Source organism: Sapajus apella, unplaced genomic scaffold, assembly GCF_009761245.1.
Source record: "Sapajus apella isolate SASKATOON/1434 unplaced genomic scaffold, GSC_monkey_1.0 scaffold2, whole genome shotgun sequence".
Lineage (NCBI taxonomy): Eukaryota > Metazoa > Chordata > Mammalia > Primates > Cebidae > Sapajus > Sapajus apella.
Window position 1 is genome coordinate 25761880 of NW_022436942.1, and position 22144 is coordinate 25784023.

The following is a 22144-nucleotide window of genomic DNA, read 5'->3' on the forward strand; positions in this document are numbered from 1 at the left end:
AAAAAAAAAAAAAAAAAAAAAAAAAAAAGTGATGTTTCCAGGGAGAATTAATAGGACTCGACCTAGAAAAGATGCAGCCTAACTTTTTTTATAAAGAGTCAGACAGTAAATATGTCCTTAGGCTTTGCAGGCCACATGTGGTCTCTTTCATAAATATATATAGTTGTTTGTTTTAAAGAAGCATTTAAAAATGTTAAAAAAAAAAAAAAAAAAAAAAAATGTCAGCCGCAGTGGCTCTTTCTTGCCTGTAATCCCAGCACTTTGGGAGGTCACTGCGGGCAGATCACCTGAGATCTGGAGTTCGAGACCACCCTGACCCACATGGAGAAACCCCATCTCTACTAAAAATGCAAAATTGGCCAGGCATGGTGGCACATGCCTGTAGTCCCAGCTACTCAGGAGGCTGAGGAAGAAGAATCGCTTGAAACCGCAAGACGGAGGATGCAGTGAGCCAAGATTGCGTTACCGCACTCCAGCCTGGGTAACAAGAGTGAAACTCTATCTCATAAAAAAAGGTTAAAAAAAATCTTGGTTTCTAGGTACTTGGCTGGAACTGATCCAGCAGACACAGTTTGCTGACCCCTGACCTAGGAGATAAACAATAAAGGAGGGCCTGGTTGGGCGCCTGTAATCCCAGCATTTTGGGAGGCTGAGGCAGGTAGACAGGTGGCACTTGAGCCCAGGAGTTCAAGACCAGCCTGGGCAAAATAGCAAAACCCCACCTCTATAAAAAAAATTACCCAGGCCTGCTGGGGATGGGAATTTGGTAGGTGAGGTGGGAGGATGGCTTGAGCCTGGGAAGTTGATAGCACCACTGTACTCCAGCCTGGGTGACAGAGCCAGACCCTGTCTCAAAAAAAAAAAAAAAAAAGCCTGTGGTGACTCCCCAGGTTTCCAGCTTAAACTAATGAACAGCCTGTGGTATCACTCAGATTGTGAAGTCTAAATAAGGGTTTCTGAGTTGGTGTGGAGTTGGCTAGAAGAGAGGTTAGTTTTAGACAGCCCAGGTAGAACTGCTAAATAGATAGCTGGATATAAATATGGAGCTCAGAACAGAGGTCTAGGTTGGAGATAGAGATCTGGTAACCATCAAGATATGTAACAGTTAAAACTGTGTCCAAGGAGAGACTGTCAAAAGAAAAGAAACTTAGCAATAATCATGCAAAACACCAGAGAGGGAGGTAAACAAAAGGAGTCTGTGAAGAAAACTAAAAATGAGACAGAGATGTAGGCATATTTTAAAACTTTAAAGGACAGCAGAAAACTAAGTTGTGGACCTTGACTTATTGCCCAGAAATACTACTCCATCACAGATGTTTCAGAAAGGCAGAGAGAACTGCCTAAGGACAAATTCCCATCATTCCAATAAAATAAACCTTGGCTGCAATATCCAAGAGGCCAATTGTTACAAGGTCTCTTCCCTAAAACAAAGGTTTGCTCATTGGCCTAGTCAGGCTACGTTTCCTACCCTGGCACCAACTCATCTTCATAAAAGCCATGCATGGAAAAAGGAACCAGGTGCCAGATGGGAACCTTCATTCCTCACTTCTGAGGGCTCCTTGCATGAATCGAGGTCTACCAGTCGAAACATCTTTAGCATTTCTTTGCCACTTAGATGATTCTATCCTGGAGAGGGAAGCAACTGACTGGTAAATTTGGGAAAACCGGTCTGGTCATGCTCTTCTTCCTCACATGCATAAGCTACCTGCTGAAACTGGGTTGGGTGGAGGGTCTACATACTGCATATGCCCTCTCCAATCCAGCACCACTGTGCCCATGGGGTAGGTCTGAGTAATGATGGAATTCACTTAGCAAGCCAATTTGGCTGTAATCTTAAGCTGCTTCCTTTACCATCATCTTTATCAGTAATAAAAGCAATATTATGGCCTTCACCTGCTAATACTTTGGTTTTTTGCCATTTATCCAGAACCCTTGTGGAGAAGAGAGATGCTATTTATTGGCCTTTCTAAATCCTAAAATCAGGGTTAACTAAACAACAATCTAATTTTAGATTAATCTAATTAATCTATTGTAACCTTAATAAGATAATTCAAGTTTTTGTTTTGTTTTGTTTTTGAGATGGAGCTCTGTCACCAGGCTAGAGTGCAGTGGTATGATTTTGGCTCACTGCAACCTTCGCCCCCCAGGTTCAAGCAATTCTGCTGCCTCAGCCTCCCCAGTAGCTAGAATTACAGGCATGAGCCACCATGCCCAGCTAATTCTTGTATTTTTAGCAGAGACGAAGTTTCACCATGTTGACCAGGATGGTCTCGATCTCTTGACCTCGTGATCCACCCACCTCGGCCTCCCGAAGTGCTAGGATTACAGATGTGAACCACTGCACCCAGACAAGATTTTTTTAAAGGTTACATTAGTTTCCTGTCTTACTTTTATGTGAAAGTTTCTTATGTATTTTGATGGAGAAAGTACTGGCCTTCACATTTGTTTATAAGATAAAACAAGCAAGACCAACCAACAATAAGGACACAATTGTGACTAGAGTTAATTTTGAATGTTCCATTCACTTTCATAGTGCAAGATTTTGAAAAAGATTTCTAAGAACTCTTAATATCATCAGTCAAGGAAATTATCTTAAGTATAACATATCTTGAAATGCCCTCCAAATACTTAAAAATGATTCATAAACATTTATCGCTAGTCACTTTTAAAAAGCCTAAGACAAATTATTTGAATAAATGAATTTAGTGATTTCATGCAAAGTATCTCCACAGTACCATACATTATACTGTGCCACTTTTAGTCCAAGGAAGGAAAAATACACATTCTGCAATGAGAAGAAATGTAAACAAAATTGGACTAGCCATTTTTAAAGGCTGCCTCCTGTCTGGGTTCTGTCTGTTTAAACTATGCCAATCATGGGATTCCATTAGAAAAATAAAATTGTACTGAAACAGTACCTCAAGTGATTAGTGCTACAATGGGCTTTTCTACCAATCATTGCAGACACTGTTTAGGGCTCAAGGCACATCTCCTCTACTGTTTCCAACATCCATTGTACATTAAAGATAAGGTTATAGGACTGGGTTATAATAAACACACTGAATGGGTCTGTATCTACACAGAGTTGTAGGTGGCTACTGACCAGGGTAGGCCAGAAAGAAACAGAATTCAGAATGGGAAGGCAGGTGGAACAAGGAGAGCAGGGTGCTCTACTAAACTGTAAGTAATTAGATCGGTGCTCTACTAAACTGTAAGCAGTTGTCTCTTTACATCCTGGAGCACCAGCACAGAGGTTTACACAGTAGGTGTTCAAGCAGTTGTTTAATGGAACCTAGTGTTATGGCTGACGAAGCCAGAATTCTGGCTTCTGAATACATGGCTGTATTTGGGGATTTTATGGTATTTACCTCTTCTGGATTATGTCCTGATAGTCTGTGGTAGATTTAGGGGGAAGCCTAAAAGGGATACTTAACCATTTAGTTCAGCTGGAATGGAAACACAAAACACCCTCTGCAGCTTTATTTATTAGAGCTCAAATGCAGAATGGCACATGCCTAATCAGTTTTTGAGTGCCAAGAGTGTTCTTTGTTTTAACAGCACACCCTAGCCAAGACGCTGACACTGGGCATATTCTCCTACTTTCAACTGTCTCCTAGAGCTGCTCAGATCTGATTTAATACTGTCCATGGCGAGTCACAGCTTGAGAGAGGCTGGATCATAATGCTCCATGAAAAGCATCTACTTAAATGTTAATTTATGGAAGGAGGCACTGAGGCACCAAAATGTTTTCTGTTATTCTAAATTCTGTCAGCACAAAGGAGAACCTGTAACCAACATTTTAAGGAAACTAATTTTATAGACCTTTCATCTTACAGAATTGATAAATTAGAGCTCTAATTTTCACTATCTGGAATATGGCAAAGGTGGAGAATGGAAGAGAGGAGATTCAGAAACAGTGCAATAAACTGGAAGGCCCTTCAACAAAACAGAGCCTGTGTTTTGTTCATTTTCTTATCCGTCAAAGCATCTAGCAGGAGCCTTTTGCCAAAGTCATTCAGTAAATGTTTGCTGAATCAAGTTGCTGCGAAAGCATTCTCAGCACACCACCAATCCAGCAAGCCACAGGTTTAGCAACCCTTAACTCTTTCCTTAGCAAAGGCTTTTCAGTTCCCCTTATTGTGAAATTATTTTTCTTCTAGGAAATATATTTTCACTTCACAATACATAAATGAGAAATACCAGAATCTCCTACAAGATGTAATTTTAAAAGAAGGGAGGGAATATACTCAACAAAGGTTGAGGTATGGGTCTTAGTCTGGGGATAATATTTTTATATCAACACATAATAGACATTTTAGCTTTGAAGAGAAATGGAACACACATGAGGATAAAGTAAAACCCCCAAGTTTGTAATTTTTTAAAAGTTGTGCTTTATTTTTACAAAATGAAGACAAATATAAAAACTTTATGTTAAAAAGGAAAGAATTACCTAAGCAAAGCAATATAACTGGAGTTCTGTTGTAATAAACTCTAAAGAAAAGGTTTCTGCAATGCTGTCACACAGCTGCATCCATAAATGTCTTTTCCTAAAGGAATAGTTAAACTAAAAGTTGATCTGGAAAGACAGATGCATTGTTTAAATAAACTTCCAGGCCTGCATGTATCTTAAAGTCACACAAATAATTAAAATGCCTAGCTTTCAAGGGTCACAGATAATTCGACTCCCACCTACCTATACCCAAAGCCATTCAAGAGGCTGCCAATAGGCCGGGTGTGGTGGCTCACGCCTGTAATCCCAGCACTCTGGGAGGCCGAAGCAGGTGGATCACCTGAGGTCAGGAGTTTGAGACCAGCCTAGCTAACATAGTGAAAACCCCCTCTCTACTAAAAATACAAAAGTTAGCTGGGTGTGGTGGTGTGCGCCTGTAGTCCTAGCTACTCAGGAGGCTGAGGCAGAAGAATCTTCTGAACCCAGGAGGTGGAGGTTGCAGTGAGCCAAGATCACGCCACAGCACTCCAGCCTGGGTGACAGGGTAAGACTCCATCTCAAAAAAAAAAAAAAAAAAAGAGGCTGCCAATAATTATGTATTCTCTTTGACACCTTCCCTGACACCCCATTCTTCCCCAACAACTCCCCTACGCTACCATGGCATATTCTTTTCATACCTCCATTATCACTTGCCTCAACATACAATCACATTTTAATTTCATTGTTATTACAAATTGATTCTTGATTAGACTATAAGCTCCTGTGGACAGGAACTGGGTCACAGTCATTTTGCTACATCTAGTATCTGCTAAGTAAAGTCAATAAAAGTTTTGTTGAGAAAATGAAGCCAAAATTTCTAAGAAAATGAAACTAGGCTCTTCCTCTTTCTCTAAGCAGTCTGAGGTAATCTGTGAAAATGGTTCACTATTCACTTAATCTGGAGAACCCCACAAAGTCATGCAAATCAAGAGGTTCTGATCTTCGTGTTCACTTTAAGAACACACGTGAAACTGCCCAGGCCATCAAGGGTGTGCATATATGAAAAGCCACGAAGTATCTGAAACATGTCACTTTACAGAAACAGTGTATACCAATCCGATGTTACAATGGTGGAGTTGGCAGGTGTGCCCAGGCCAAGCAGTGGTGCTGGACATAAGGTCGGTGGCCCAAAAAGAGTGCTGAATTTTTGCTGCACATGCTTAAAAATGCAGAGAGTAATGCTGAACTTAACGGTTTAGATGTAGATTCTCTGGTCATTGAGCATATCCAAGTGAACAAAGCACCCAAGATGCGCCGCCGGACCTACAGAGCGCATGGTCGGATTAACCCATACAGGAGCTCTCCCTGCCACATTGAAATGATCCTTACTGAAAAGGAGCAAATTGGTACTAAACCAGAAGAGGAGGTTGCCCAGAAGAAGAAGATATCCCAGAAGAAAATGAAGAAACAAAAACTTATGGCACAGGACTAAATTCAGCCTTAAATGCAACTAAAAGGAAAAAAAAAAAAACTAAAACTTTGAGAACCTTGTTTCACAAACTTAAATCTACTCACTCAAAAGAAGGCTTCAAGTAACCTGAAGTATTGTAAAAAATTATTTGTTTATCATCACACATCCATATATTTACTGCCTATATCTTGTTTTATTTTATTTTTTTGAGATGGGGTTTCGTTCTTGTTGCCCAGGCTAGAACACAGTGGTGTGATCTCAGCTCACTGCAACTTTTGCCTACCGGTTCAAGCGATTCTCCTGCCTCAGACTTTCAAGTAGCTGGGAATACAGGCATGCGCCACCGTGTCTGGCTAGCTTTGTACTTTTAGTGGAGACAGGGTTTCATGTTAGTCAGGCTGGTCTTGAACTCCTGACCTCAAGTAATCCACCTACCTCGGCCTCCCAAAGTGCTAAGACTACAGGCGTGAGCCACTGCACCTGGCCCATTTACTGCCTATATCTTTATACACCAGAGTAGCTCAAGTAGAATAACGTTCGAATTTAGTAGGTGCTCAGGTATTTACTGATACAATTAATATCGCTAGAACACTGTGGTTACTCAAATATACATATAGACACACATACGTATATAGAATATATATACTACACACTACAGAAAGTAAAAGAAAAATCCCCTAGAGATCTAGATATCAAGATATCAAGATTTTAAATTACACGAAAGGAAAAATCATAGAACTTCTTCATTTTAAATCAGGGCATGGAAAAATGTTCTAGAGCTGATTTTCAGAAGCAATAAAGGAATCATGACGCAGCAAAACCCAGTCAAACAAGTGAATGTCTCATAAACAAATCAGAGAACTTCATTCACTGAAGAGACAGGTTTCTACAACCACACCGCAGAAGATGTGAGTTTAACAACTTGCAACAGATGTCAACATAGAAGTTCAGTTGTTACTTCTTAGAAGTTAGATGGCTTTTAAACTTACTAGTTTTACAATAAATATAAAAATGTGTAAAACTAAAATATTTTAAAAGACCAATATGTATCTGATCTCTATATATCTCTTAAAATAGTAACTATAAAAGTGCAAAAGGGAAATCTTTAAAGAGCTCAATATTTACCTGATATTTATATAATAACTCTTAAAATAATCATTATAGTTTATTTAAAGGTGGAGTATAGTTTAGTAAAACACAGCTGAATCTCAAGTCACAGGTGGTACAAGGTAAAACTGAGAAGTCAAATGAAAGCAGTCTGGTGGCCATCAGTAAGGCTAAACAGTCTGTAACTGCACCTGGGAAGGAGTTAAGGGTGCCAGCCATTCCTTAGAGCCTCCCCACCAACTCACTGGAAATAAACATGACAAGGTAGCATGCCAAAGGAAGGAGCCCAACAAACAATTCAGGATGGTTGAATTAACAAGCACATTCCCTTCCACCTGCAAATGTTTGGTAGGCTAAAAAGAATATTACCAGCCACATAACATGCCCTTGGGTTTTCAGTAACAAAAAGTCATTGAATATGTCACAGTGAAACAACCTAATATGTTTGGTCTAGAGAAAGCCGCATGCTCTCAAATCTCCCCACAAGATTGAACACATTGATGGATAACAGCTCAGTGCTCTCCCCAGACTGAGAGGCAATTCCATGGAAAACACATACTGAGCACCAGATAGTGCTCTTCTTCCACAAATCCATGCCATTAATTAGTTTCTCTATTATTTGACACTTTATCTGCCCTGAAATTAACAAATTATACTCTATGAAAACAAATTCCTGATACATTAAAAAGAGCTGTGGTGGAAAAAAAAGACAAAACAAATTTCACTGGAAAAGCAGAGACTGTGATTAGGAAAAAAGAATTCACCAGGCAAATCAGGAACCATTTCAAATTAGTTGAAAGGGGAGGGAAGCACGACTAGGGAAGAGAATTCCTATGGACAAAAAAAAAAAAACTGACCAATAAAGCACTTCAAAGCAAAGCTTATCAGTACTTTATTCTAATTTGGAAGAAGCAGGAAATGTCCTCTGACATCATTTATACAAAACTTGATTCCTGCAACTTTTGTGGAATAATTTACCAAAATTTTATGGTTTTAAAAAACGATACAAAGACTTCTAGTGTGAGCCAAGGAGTAAGCCCCTCTCCTTCCCAGATTACAACTAAACACTTTCAACTAAATAAGTCACTTGCTGAAGATTAAGAAGAGTAAATAAATAACAGGCAAATAGAAGAGGGAAGTCAAAACTGAAAGCTTAGAGTTCCAGTGAGTTTCCCTTTTTTTTTTTTTTTTTTTTTTTTACTCCTTCACCTCTTGGCTTTGACCCAACAATGGCCTGGTCCTGGTGGCCCAATTTATAAAACAGCACAGAGAACACATACACACACTAAAAATGCTGAGAGAAACTCCTCCCATATTCTGCTCAGAGGACTGAAAGAGCCAGGTAAGCCAAAAGGTACAGGTTAAATACTCTTTTTTCCTTCTTTTTTTTACCTTTGTCTTCCTCTGCTGGCCCCATCTTGAGGTCTCAACTAGTCACAGGACTATGCTGGGAAAAGGAGCCCCTAGAAGCCCAAGAATGAGGAAATATACCAAACACGAGAAAGCTGGAAAAGGGGATCCCCAATTCTACATAACGAACAAACACGCATCTCAGACTGACTTCCAAGCTTGCATACATACAACCATTCCAAAAAAGGACAGCAAAAGCTTTGAGACCTGAGCTATAAGACATTTCCCAAGTCCCAGACCTGATTAGTGCTTAGGCAGGGTAAGTTGAACAGCACGGCAAACACAGAACTGAACTGACACTGAAATCTATAGAAACTGAGAACAAACTTGAGATCTGAACTTTACCAAGTTGACTCCCTGCTTAAAAAAACAAACTCAGGCCAGGTGTAATCCCAGCACTTTTGGAGGCTGAGGTGAACAGAGGACAAAGTTAAGAGATTGAGATCATCCTGGCCAACATGGTGAAACCCCGTCTCTACTAAAAATACAAAAATTAGCTGGGCATTGGTGGCATGCGCCTGTAGTCCCAGCTACTCGGGAGGCTGAGGGAGGAGAATCGCTTGAACCCAGGAGACGGAGGTTGCAGTGAGGTGAGAATGCACCACTGCACTCCAGGCTGGGCAACATAGCACGTCTCAAAAAAAAACTCAACATTCTCCAGAGGATTGTAACAGGACCCAAAGTCCCATAACATAATATTCAATATGAACCAGACATAATCCAAAATTACTCAACATACAAAGAACCAAGAAAATATGACCAATTCTTGGGAGAAAGACAAACAAAAGATCAATAGATACCAAAACTGAAATTAAACAGATAATAGAATTATCAAAGAATTTAGCATGGTAGCTCACACCTGTTTGGGAGGCCGAGACAGCAGATTACCTGAGGTCAGGAGTTCGAGACCAGCCTGACCAACATGGAGAAACCTGAAATAGAAACTATGAAAAAGGCATAAATGAATGATGGCACAGTTCTGTAGTTTGTGGTAGTAGTTACACGAAGCTACATATGTGCTAAAATAGAAAACTACAAATACACACGTGCAGGTATAAATGAAAAAATCTCAATAAAATCTGTGGAATGCACCAATGTCAATTTCTTTGTATTAATAATGTATTATAGTTATGCAAGATGTTAACATTGGGAGAGGTTGGGAAAAGGGTTCATGGGATTTTTCTATACATATCTTTGCAACTTCCTATAAATTTGTAATTATTTCAAAATAAAAAGTGTTTTAAAAAGAACCAAATGGGAATTCTACAACAGAAAAATACGTCAAAAAGATCACAATACAAGCTAAATAGAGTAATTGTGATAATGGCAAAAAAGAAAAAAGGTCAGTGAACATACAGATCAATATGATTTAATTTCAAGAACAGAAAAAGAAATAAAAAAAACTTAACAGACCTGTGAAACAGTATCAAAAGGCCTAACATTCATGTCACTGGAACCACAGAAGGAAAGAAAGGAAATTATCGGTGTAGAAAGAGTAACTGAAAAAAATAATGGCTGCAAACTTCCCAAACGTATTGGAAAACATAAATTCACAGATTGAAGAAGGATCTCAAATAAGATAAACCTAAAGAAAGCTACCACCCTGACACATCATAATCAATCTGCTGAAAACTAAAAATTATGTGAAAAAAATCTTAAAAGCAGCCACAAAAAAAGATACATGTAATGAAACAAGAATTAAAATAAATGGGCTTTCTTCTCAGAAATCACAGAAGCCAAAAGGCAGTGCAACAATATTTTTTAAACGCCAAGACAAAAATACTGTCGGCTGGACATGGTGGCTCAAGCCTGTAATCTCAGCAGTTTGGGAGGCCAAGGCAGGTGGATTGCTTGACCTCAGGAGTTTGAGACCAGCCTGAGCAACATGGCAAAATCCCAACTCTACCAAAAAATAAAAATAAAAATAAAAAATTAGCTGAGCATGGTGGCATGCACCTGTAGTCTCAGCTACTTGGGAAGCTGAGGTGGGAGGATCACTTGAGTCCAGGAGGCTGAAGCTGCAATGAGCCATAATCATCCCACTGCACTCCAGTCTGGGTGACAGAGTGAGACCCTGTCTCAGAAAAAAGAAAAGAGAAAGTATTGTCAATCCAGAATTCTAAATTGAGTGAAGATTTTTCTGTAAACCTAAAATTTTTCTAAAATAAAAATTTCATTGTTTAAAAAAAGAGATGAAAAGAATAAATTTCTTGAAACAGATAAAATGCCCAAAAAGGTACATACACAAAAACTGTGAACTTAGATTAGGAAGTAACAGCACTACAAAAGAGTAAATCAATTTTGAAAATGACTTTGATTTTTTCCATTCAAATTTTAGAATGTTTGCCAAATTCCTTGAGAAAAAAGATGAAACTTAACTGGGACTACATTGACTTTTTAGGCTAATTTGAGGGTGAAATAACACCTTTTAATCGATGTACCCTACTAGATGTGAAGACACAGCACAAGGCAGAGTAATAAAAACAGTTGGCACTGATGTAAGAAACAATAACTACCGTTATTTATATCCAATAAAACAGACCAGAGCTCTTACAGAGACTGACATAGAAGTATGGGATCATGATATATGAGTAGTGGCACCAGCTGGGCACAGTGGCGCATGCCTGTAATCCCAGCACTTTGGGAGGCTGAGGCAGGCAGATCGCTTGAGCCCAGGAGTTCAGGACATGCCTGATCAACATGACGAGATCTCATCTCCACAAAAAATAAAAATAAAAAAGTTAGCCAGGTGTGGTGGTACATGCTTTCGGTCCCAGCTACTCACGAGGCTGAGGTGGGAGAATCACTGGAGTCCAGGAGGTCAAGGGTATAGTGAGCTGTGACTGTGACTGTACCACTGCACTTCAGCCTAGGCAAAAGAATAAGTTCTGTCTCCAAAAAAAATAGTGGCACTACAAACTCGTTCACGTGGTTAGGAAAATAGCCTTAATACATGGAGAAAAATAAAACTGGATTACCATTCTATGTCATATATAATGATGGACTCAGGTGGATTAAAGACGGAGGCCAGGCATGGTGGCTCATGCCTGTAATCCCAGCACTCTGGGAGGCTGAGGTGGGTGGATCACCTGAGGTCGGAAGTTCGAGACCAGCCTGACAAACATGGAGAAACCCCATCTCTACTAAAAAAAAATACAAAATTAGCCAGGCATGGTGGCACATGCATGTAATCCCAAGCTACTCACACGGCCGAGGCAGGAGAATCACTTGAACCTGGGAGGTGGAGGTTGCAGTGAGTGGATACCTCGCCATTGCACTCCACCCTGGGCAACAGAGCGAGACTCTATCTCTAAAATATCTTCATTATATTTCTAGAAGACCATAAAGTAAAAGATTATGGACTTACTATATCAAAGTTAGGTCCTACTCAGCAAAAGGTACCATTGACAAAATTAATATACCATGACAGATGAGGAAAAGGCAAATACCAGGCTAATATTCTCAATTCTATAAAACACTTCTATAAATCAAACAGGAAAAGACAGAAACTCTAATTAAAGAAATGGGCCAGGGATATGAACAGGTAACCCACAGCAGGGGCATTCTATATGGTCTTAAGGGTATATAAAGAGATACTGCCACTCAGTAATTGGAGAATTCAAGTTAAAACAACATTAAGATACCACTTTACCCTATCAGATAGACAACAATTAGAAAGGTGGATAAACAGCTTTCTGTTTCATATTTCTGAAGAAATAGGAAATGTTGCACAATCTGAAAAGGAGTCCAAATTTGTCAGTACTTAATCAAATTAAGTACAGCAACCTACTCTTATACATACATCAAAAGAAATTCTCCCACCATAAGAGAACAAGCACAAGGATGTTCATCCCATTGTCTGTAACAGTGGGATGTTGAAAATAATCTGGTGTCCATCACCGAGAGAGCAGATCATTTAAGGAAAGGCATATGGTGATCAGAAACAAAGAACTAGGTAAACACAGCAATGCAGTCCTTAAATAGCACCAAGAGAGTTCAGTACCATTTAGGTAAGTTTAACAACACACAAACACACACACACACACACATACACACACATACACACACACACACAGCACTACATATTTACAAAACTACATACAAATATAAGGATACTTATCAAATACATTAGAACAGCTTAACTATGGGGGAAAGGGAACAGAATTGGAAAGTGGAGGTAAAAAAGAAATTAATTAACCTTAAGAGTTAAAAGAGAGGACTTACACAGACCAATGCTGATGCTATGTTGTGAAATGTGATGTCATTCACTCAATCCTCACCACCTGAGGACTAAAAAATAAATTTAGCACATATCTTATTAAAATTTCAAGAAGGAAGGATCAAAGAAGTTAAGGTGCACAGAATGAGCTTTTTAAAAAAAACTAGGCTGGGCAAGGTGGCTCATGCCCGTAAATCCAACACTTTGGGAGGGCAAGGTGTGAGGACTGCTCGAGCCTGGGAGTTTGAGACCAGCCTGGACAGCATAGTGAAACCTCCATTGCCACCAAAAGTTTAAAAATTAGCCGGGTATGGTGGCTCACACCTGTAGTTCCAGCTACTTGGGAGGCTGAGGCATAAGGAGAGGATCATTCAGCCCAGGAGCTGGAGGCTGGAGTGAGCTATAACCACACTGCTTCACTCAGCCTGGGCAACAGGGCAAGACACTATCTTAAAAAAAAAAAAAAAAAAAAAAAAAAGGCCAGGCACGGTGGCTCACACCTATAATCCCAGCATTTTGGGAGGCCAAGGTGGGTGGATTGCTTCAGTCCATGAGTACAGCTGGGCAACATGGCAAAATCCTGCCTCTACAAAAAGTACAAAAATTAGCCAGGAGTGGTGGCATGCCCATATAGATCCAGCCACTCAGGAGGCTGAGGCACAAGAATCACCTGAGCCCAGGAGGGGCAGGTTGCAGTGAGCCAAGATCACCTCACTGCACTCCAGCCTGGGCAACAGAGAGAAACCCTGTCTCAGAAGAAAAGAAAGAAAATAAACAAAGTGGAAGAAAATACATCTCAATAAAACGTAAGCATCCATTGGGAGTAGATAACCAGCAGCTCCCAAATGACTCAAATGAAAACTGATGAACAGGTTTTCTGTTGGTTCCAAGAGTAAGTCAAGCTGTGGTTAATAATAATGAAACTTAGTAATTGTTCTACAGCTAATTTTATTAGAGTATTATAGGTTTTTTGCAGCAGCTAAGCCAACTGAGATCCTGGTTTTACAAGGTAGCTAAAATATATTTAGGGATCTGTAAGAGTTAAAATTATTCCTTTGACTCTGACACAGTTAAGTTACTTGGCTTACATTATAGTATATATTACAATCAATCAGAGACACACACACACACACACACACACACACACACACACACACACCCGAGCTACAAAGTCATAATGTACTGTATTTAGATGACAATTTGGTCTGACCATAAAAAAAAGCCTGAGAATTGTGTGTGTTTTTTTTGTTTTTGTTTTCTGAGTCAAGGTCTTACTCTGTCATCCAGTCTGGAGTGCAGTGGCACCATCTTGGCTTACTGCAGCCTCAACAACCTCCCCAAGCTCAGACGATCCTCCCATCTCAGCCTCCCAAATAGCTGAGACCACAGGAACACACGACCATGCCTCACTAATTTTTTATTTTTTTGTAGAGAGAGGTTCTGCATGTTGCCCAGGCTGGTCTCCAACTCCTGGGCGTAAGCAGGAGTTCGATTAAGAACTCCTGGGCTTAATCCACTGGCCCCACCTTCCAAAGTGCTAGGATTGCAGGCATGAGCCACTATGCCCAGCCAGAATATTTTTTTTAAGAAAATTAACTCTATAACTTTCGAATATATAAATGACATTGCTGAAATAAGAGGAAAGCCCTGTTCTATGCTTTTAAGCATTTGCTCCAACTCTATATACAGAAGAGACCTAAATAACTTACCTTCTTATTCTTATTACCATACACACTCCCTTACTATGATTTATAACATTCTATATTCTAGAATCAGGTAATACCATCATCTAAGACTCTAGGAAATCTGGAAGAACAGCTTGTGACCGTTTCTCTACTGCCCCTCTCCCACACCTCTTTGTATTCTAAAGCCTGCTCCTGGCAGTCAAGGTCAGGGAGATAACTAAAACAATTCACATGTCACTATAGAAACTGATTTCAAATATCTGAATTATGGTACCTTATTTATTCTCTTTAAATTCAATCGACAGGCACTTATAAGCCTGGCAATACAGAGATAAAAAACATGATCTCCTACTACTAGAATAAGAACCCTTCGGGCCGGGCACGGTGGCTCATGCCTGTAATCCCAGCACTTTGAGAGGCCAAGACGGGCGAATCATGAGGTCAGGAGTTTGAGACCAGCCTGGCCAACATGGTGAAACCCCGTCTCTACTAAAAATACAAAGATTAGCCAAGAGTGGTGGTGTGCGCCTGTAGTCCCAGCTACTCAGAAGGCTGAGGCAGAAGATTCACTTGAACCTGGGAGGCGAGGTTGCAGGGACCCACGATTGCAGCACTGCACTCCAGCCTTGGTGACAGAGTGAGACTCCATGAGTAAGAACCCTTCAAAGAGAAGCAAACCAATATTTACAAAAGAGATTGAAAAGTATTATGTTAGAGCCAATTAATTTCTCCATTTAAATGGTAGAACAGGAAGAGCACGGTGGCTCACCCCTGTAATCCCAGCACTTTGTAATCCCAACATAGTGAAACCCCATCTCTACTAAAAACACAAAAATTAGCCAAACATGGTTGCACATGCCTGTATTCCCAGCTACTCAGGAGGCTGAGGAACAAGAATCACCTGAACCCAGAAGGCAGAGGTTCCAGTAAGCAGAGATGGCACCACTGCACTCCAGCCTAGGCAACAGAGCAACTCTATCTCAATCAATGAATCAATCAATCAATCAATGAGGAAAAAAATTTATATAAGCAAAAAATAATTTCAGCCTCTTCAAGAGTATCATTTCCATAAATTAAGGTATTTTCTTATCTGAGATGCAATGTTTATAGATGTGCTACTTTAACTTGCAGTAGTACTCTGAATAGTTTCACAGAAGCCCTGAGACAGACTTGTAGTTCTCACTTAAAAAAAAAAAAAAAAAAAAAAAAAAAAAACTACGTGAAAGCAAACACCTAAGAATAAAGGTCTGCATTCGGAAGCATTAGAAATCATTTACAAAAGATTCTTGTACCTTTTAATAACTCTGGAAATGTTATGACAACTATAGAATATATAGTATATAAATAGACTCAGCTTGAAGAACCTGGAAATATCTCCCATTCTAAATGGTGGCCTCTAGCACAGTTAATGAAGGATGATCCACAGAAATAAAACCTCAAATATTCACCCTTGGCTGAGTGGAGGAAGGGAAAGAATAGGGGAGTATCTAGCTTTCCTTAAACAATCAATGTTGAGTAAACAGAGAGGAAAAGGTTTATGATTCAAATATAATTTACTGCCAATCTAATGTGCATGGGTTAGAGGAATGTACTCTTATATAGGCTGTATTAAAGTTTTGTCCTAGGAATAAATTTAAGAAATATTAAGTCATAAAAATGTTAAAACAGTTTACTTGCCAGATACTTGCCTAAGCCTTTAACATGCTACTGTTTAAGATGACTATCAAAGAAAAGAAATTAAACCATTAAATTTTATAAATGAAATATCTCAGAGATTAGTGATCATCAGAATATAATTCAAGAAAGATCATTCTCTGTGATCATCAGAATATAACTGGAGAAAGATCTTTTTTTTTTTTTTTTTTGAGACAGGGTCTCACTCTGTTACCCAGGCTGGAGTGCAGTGGTGGAAACTCAGCTTACTGCAACCTCCACCTTCAAGGTTCAAGCAATTCTCATGCCTCGGCCTCCCAAGTAACTGGGATTATAGGCATGGGTGCCACCACGCCTGGCTAATTTTTGTATTTTTTTACATTTATTTATTTTTTTATTTTATTTTTAGACGGAGTTTCACTCTTGTTGCCCAGGCTAGAGTGATCTTGGCTCACTGCAACCTCCGTGTCCTGGGTTCAAGGGATTCTACTGCCTCCACCTCCCGAGTAGCTGAGATTATAGGTACATGCCACCACACCTGGCTACATTGGTATTTTTAGAAGACATGGGGTTTCACCATGTCAGCCAGGCTGGTCTCGAACTCCTGGCCTCAAGTGATAAACCCACTTCAGCCTCCCAAAGTGCTGTGATGACAGGCATGAGCCACCACCCCTGGCTGAGATCATTCTCAATTATAAACTCTATGAGGGTAGGAAACAATATATTTGTTAAAAATCTTTATACAGCTTATACTTGTATACAGGCACACAAAGAACAATGGTTGTATTAAACGTGGTGTGCTACATTTCACCCCTTCTACAAGGGCAAAGACTACATTTTAAATATCTTTGTATACCATCCCCACTCCCAAGGCCAAAACATCAAAGATATTTTGTAAGTGCTAAAGACCTATGGTACTAGAAAGTGTAAGCGTGCGTGCATGTGTGTGTGTGTGAGATATTTTTTGTTGTTTTGTTTTGAGACAGGGTCTCATTCTGTCACTGAGGCTAGAGTGCAGTGGAGCTATCATAGCTTACTACAGCCTCAACTTCCTGGGCTCAAGTGATCCTCCCACCTCGGCCTCCCAAGTAGCTGGGACTACATCACCACACTACAGGGATGCACCACCACACCCAGCTAATTTTTTGTAGAGAATAAATCTTGCTATGTTGCCCCAGCTGGTCTTAAACTCCTAGGCTCAAGCAATCCTCCCACCTTAGCCTCCCAAACTGTTGGGATTATAGGCATGAGACACTATGCCCAGCCTAATAATATACATACATATATATATATATATATATATATATTTTTTTTTTAAAAGGACTAATTGTTGGTTAAACTGTTGAGATAACATTGGTATAACACCTAAGAAAATATCTGCCCTCAAATCTTTTAAACATCATTATTTTGTTATGCCAGCCTGATCAACAAAAAAAAAAGACAAAAATCATTACATCATATTCCCCTGCTCTATGAAGATTAACTACTAAATCACAGAAGAAGAAAGAAAAGGAAAAATAAAATGTTACCCAAAGGCCTTAATGATGTACTCAGTGGAGAAGAGTTAAAAAGTCTGTCCCTTGGCAAAGTATAGGGGTGATCACCTCATCACCCATGTTGTCAGTTTACAACTAAATCCACCTTGATACATGCTACTGGGTATGGAAATAATTATATACAAATTGGAAGAGCTTGATGGTATGCTCTCCTTGCCCTCAACTGTACCTGGTGTCCACCATTCTAGAGACTATTTTGCCCTTCCAGAATCTCCAGTCTTCTTCTAAGGTAAGGAAAGGACATTCTCTTGGCTTCACAGAAAGAGGGAGAATCTGGAGTCTTAAACTTTCAATGAATCCCTCTCTTTGCAACCTACTTTTGCCCCCATTTCCAGAGGGAACTGATGCACCCACTCCTGAGCCTTTTGGGTTTTCAAAGTGTAAACTGCCTTGCTCCCCCACTGCCACTAAGTCAGTGATCATTCATCTACCTGCTTTCCAGTTTCCAAAATTGTGTTGCTGTCCTCTATTCAGCAACTCTGTTTTGTTCTTCTGAATTAATGCTTTTCTTTGTCTGTCATTTAATGAGGTATGAGAAAAAAACAGAGGCTATTAGAGATATTCATTCCACTGTCTCTGAATGACAGCTCCCTCAATTGTTCTTCATTTCCACTCTTTGCTCCTTGAGATGTTGGTGGAATACAAGTTCAGAAATACAGTGCTACCACAGGTGTGACTTCAAGCAAACTAAGTCACTTCTCAGCACCTCCATTTCCTCATCTATAAAAAGTGTTACAACAGAGGTTCCTAAGGTTCCCTTCAGTTCTAGGAATATATGATTCTCAATTATTACCCCTGGCAGGAGCAAAGAAACTTAAATCACCCAGACATCTTCAACCAGCACTGCTGCATCTAGACCTATTTTGTTTTTCCTATTACTTGTGCTATCCCTAAGGGTAAGGGAAACTGATCAAAACAATGAAATATCTAAAAATTTCTTAACTAGACTGATTCATATAATAAAACTCCATATTCTTAAAATTTGTTAATTTTTTTTCTTTTTTGGTAGAAACGGGGTCTCACTATGTTGCCCAGGCTGGTCTCAAATTCCTGGGCCCAAGTGATCCTCCTACCTTGGCCTCTCCAAGTGCTGGGATTACAGGCTTAAGCCACTGCACTCAGCAGAAATTTGTGATAATTTATACTGCATTGTGTTGACATTCACTTTTTACTATCTCTATCACTAACATTTATGTGTTGACATTCACTTTTTACTATCTCTATCGCTAACATTTATGTATCTATTTTCCTTGTTCTGTTTTTTGTTTTTGTTTCTTATACAGATGGGGTCTCTCTGTTACCTAAGCTGATCTCAAACTCCTGGGCTGAGGAGTAATCTCACCTCAGCCTCTCAATGTGCTGAGATTACAGGCAGTAGCCACCACGCCTGGCATTTTTCCTTGTTCTGGGGGAAATGATTAAACAATCAGTAGTGCCAATCATGTGGCAGACAGGCAAGCTCAACCTGATAGAAAGAACAAGAACTGTAGAATCCATTTACTAAGCTACCAATAAACTTATATAACCAAAATTCCTCTAGGTCTAAGTGGTTCAAGCATACAAATGTAGTCACAATAACAGTAATAAATTTTTGCTGGCTTTTGCCTGCCATGGGCTCCAGCGGATGCCTCAGAAAATATCCCCTCCCACCCAGCAGCCCATTAGCCACGGTTCAGCAGGTGGCAGCCACCATCACCCACTCCTTGCAGATGTCATCTGCCTAGGAAGGCCCTGCCAATGTTGTGAGAACATTAGTGTGTAAACTAAGAATGCACAGCTGATGCTTTTTATCTGCCAAGCTAAGAAGACAGGGAGGAGATGGTGCCCACCCCAAAGTGGAAAGATCATCCAAGTCACAGTAGATGCTCCTGACATCTACTCACTCCTGCTGGTGTCCATGCATCAACACACAGGAAAGCAGCTCCCAGACCCCAGCCAGGTGGGTAGGGCACACAAACTACAAATCATTTCAGAGTTTCCCACTTTCATTCACCCTCTCCCATTTGCTTCTTCAAGTTCTATAAAGTAGGAAGAGCTTATTATCTCCATTTTATAGATAAAGAATCAAGGCTAGGTGATTCAGAAAGTCTCACAATACAGACCTGGTGGCTCAAGCCTGTAATCCCAGCACTTTGGGAACCAGAGGCAGGCAGATCACTTGAGGTCAGGAGTTCAAGACCAGCCTTGCCAACATGGTGAAATCCTGTCTCTACTAAAAATACAAAAATTAGCTGGGCATGGTGGCGCGTGCCTGTTATCCCAGCTACTCAGGAGGCTGAGGCAGGAGAATTGCCTGAACCCAGGAGTCGGAGGTTGTGGTGAGCCGAGATCGCGCCATTGCACTCCAGCCTGGGTAACATGAGTGAAACTCCGTCTCAAAAAAAAAAAAAATACAAAAAATTGGGCCAGGCACAGTGGCTCACGCCTATAATCCCAGTACTTTGGGAAACCAAGGCGGGCAGATCACCTTAGGTTGGGAGTTCAAGACCAGCCTCACCAACACGGAGAAACCCCGTCTCTACTAAAAATACAAAAATCAGTTGGGCATTCATGTAATCCCAGCTACTTGGGAGGCTGAAGCAGGAGAATTGCTTGAACCCAGGAGGTGGAGGTTGCAGGGAGCCAAGATCGCATCATTGCACTCCAGCCTGGGCAACAAGAGTGAAACTCCATCTCAAAATATACAAAAAATTAGCTAGGCGTGGTGGTGTGCCTGTAGTCCCAGCTATTGGAGAGGCTGAGGCAGGAGAATTGCTTGAACCAGGAGGCAGAGGTTGTAGTGAGCCACTGCACTCTAGCCTGGGAGACAGGACAAGACTCCATCTCAAAAAAAAACAAAACAAACAAACAAAAAAAAAACAGAAAGTCTCACAATACATAATATCATTTAAGCTAATAAACTCAGCCCTTCTATCTCCCAGTAAAATGGCTGTTTTACTATTAGTAATGTTTATTTTACTTAAAAAGTAAATACCTGTCTTCACAGTAGCAAAACACTACAAGGAATATAATGTATCAATAAATGAATAGTAAAAAGATGAGCAGTCAGCTGGGCACAGTGGCCCATGCCTGTAATCCCAGCACTTTGGGAAGCTGAGGTAGGCAGATCACAAGGTCAGGAGTTTGAGACCAACCTGGCCAACATGGTGAAACCCCCGACTCTACTAAAAATACAAAAGTTAGCCAGGTATGATGGCAGGCACCTGTGATTCCAGCTACTCAGGAGGCTGAGGCAGAATTGCTTGAACCCAGGAGGCAGAGGTTGCAGTGAGCCGAGATTGCGCCACTGCACTCCACCCTGGGTGACAGGGCAAGACTCCATCTCATGGAGAAAAATAAGATGAGAAGTCAGAGATGTGACACAGGATAATTGGGTAGCAAGAAGAGAAGCAAAGTCAGGACCTGCTAAATCAACAACAATTTAATTTTTGAAGTAGTATGTGGTTTTTGCTGCTGTCCAGAATAGTGTCTTGAGCTGTTACACGAAGATGGCCAGGCTATCCTTTGATATGTGTTTTGTATATCTACTGAGCAGAGAAGCATAGGAGAGAAGGGAAACTGACAAGAAGCAAAGGAAAAGAAGGGCTGTTCTGCTTAGAAGACCCCTAGAAGGAAGGGGAGGACATGAGATGAAAAATGAGTGTGGAGTGAAAGGAAACAAGAGGTGAGAGGCCCAATAAGATGGAAAAAGTAAGTCTTAAAGATGACTGGGCTTGGAACAAGATGAGGGTAAAAGTCAGAAGTCAGAAGCGACAAATAGATAAAAGGCAGATAAAAAGTGACTAGAAGACAGCATGGGGAAAGAGAGGAGATAAAGGGCAGCTCTGGCAACTTCCAGTCAGAGATAGCAGAATGAGTGCACAGCCTCTGTTCCTTCTCACACCTCACTGAATGAGTAGGGAGGAAAACATAAGCATTAACCATAAGGACAAAAAAGTACCAAAGAGACAGCAGCAACAAAATTTTGATATTTGGAAAGCAGGTAGATAAGCAATAAATGTCTCAGCAGAGCCAAGAAAGCTGAATCCTAAGTGCCGAACACAGGGTGGGGATGGGAAGGTGGGGAGGAGACTTACACATTAAAATACATAGGAAGGGAAGAACCAATTCTCTCTGGAAATGGGGGTAAAACGTTATAAACAGGAAGATTAACTGAAAAGATCCTCTCCCCTAGATCCTCTCTCCTCTTCCTGGTAGCCAAGAAAATGTCATTTCCTCACCATACAAAGACTGCAGAGTCATTTCTAGAAGGGCAAAACAGAGGATCTCTAGAATGGGGGACACCAGGCAGAGTTGAGGGCAAGAATATTATATTCAAAAAATAAGATAAAAAATGGGAGATGTCAGCCAGGCACAGTGGCTCACGCCTGTAATCCCAGCACTTTGGGAGGCCAAGGCACACGGATCATGAGGTTGGGAGATTGAGACCACCATGGCCAACATGGTAAAACCCTGTCTCTACTAAAATACAAAAAAATTCGCCAGGCAGGGTGGCACACACCTGTACTCCCAGGTACTCAGGAGGCTGAGGCAGGAGAATCACTTGAACTCGGAAAGCAGAGGTTGCAGTGAGCCAAGATCACACCACTGCATTCCAGCCTGGCAGCACAGCAA

General features: G+C 40.5%; 1 protein-coding gene and 1 pseudogene across 7 annotated transcripts in view; one reads left to right on the forward strand and one right to left on the reverse strand.

The window, feature by feature from the left end:
* Positions 1-22144, reverse strand: part of DIP2B (disco interacting protein 2 homolog B) — a 269005-nt gene that overhangs the window by 185942 nt on the left and 60919 nt on the right. The window lies entirely within an intron of this gene.
* Positions 5327-5960, forward strand: LOC116561714 (annotated as a pseudogene).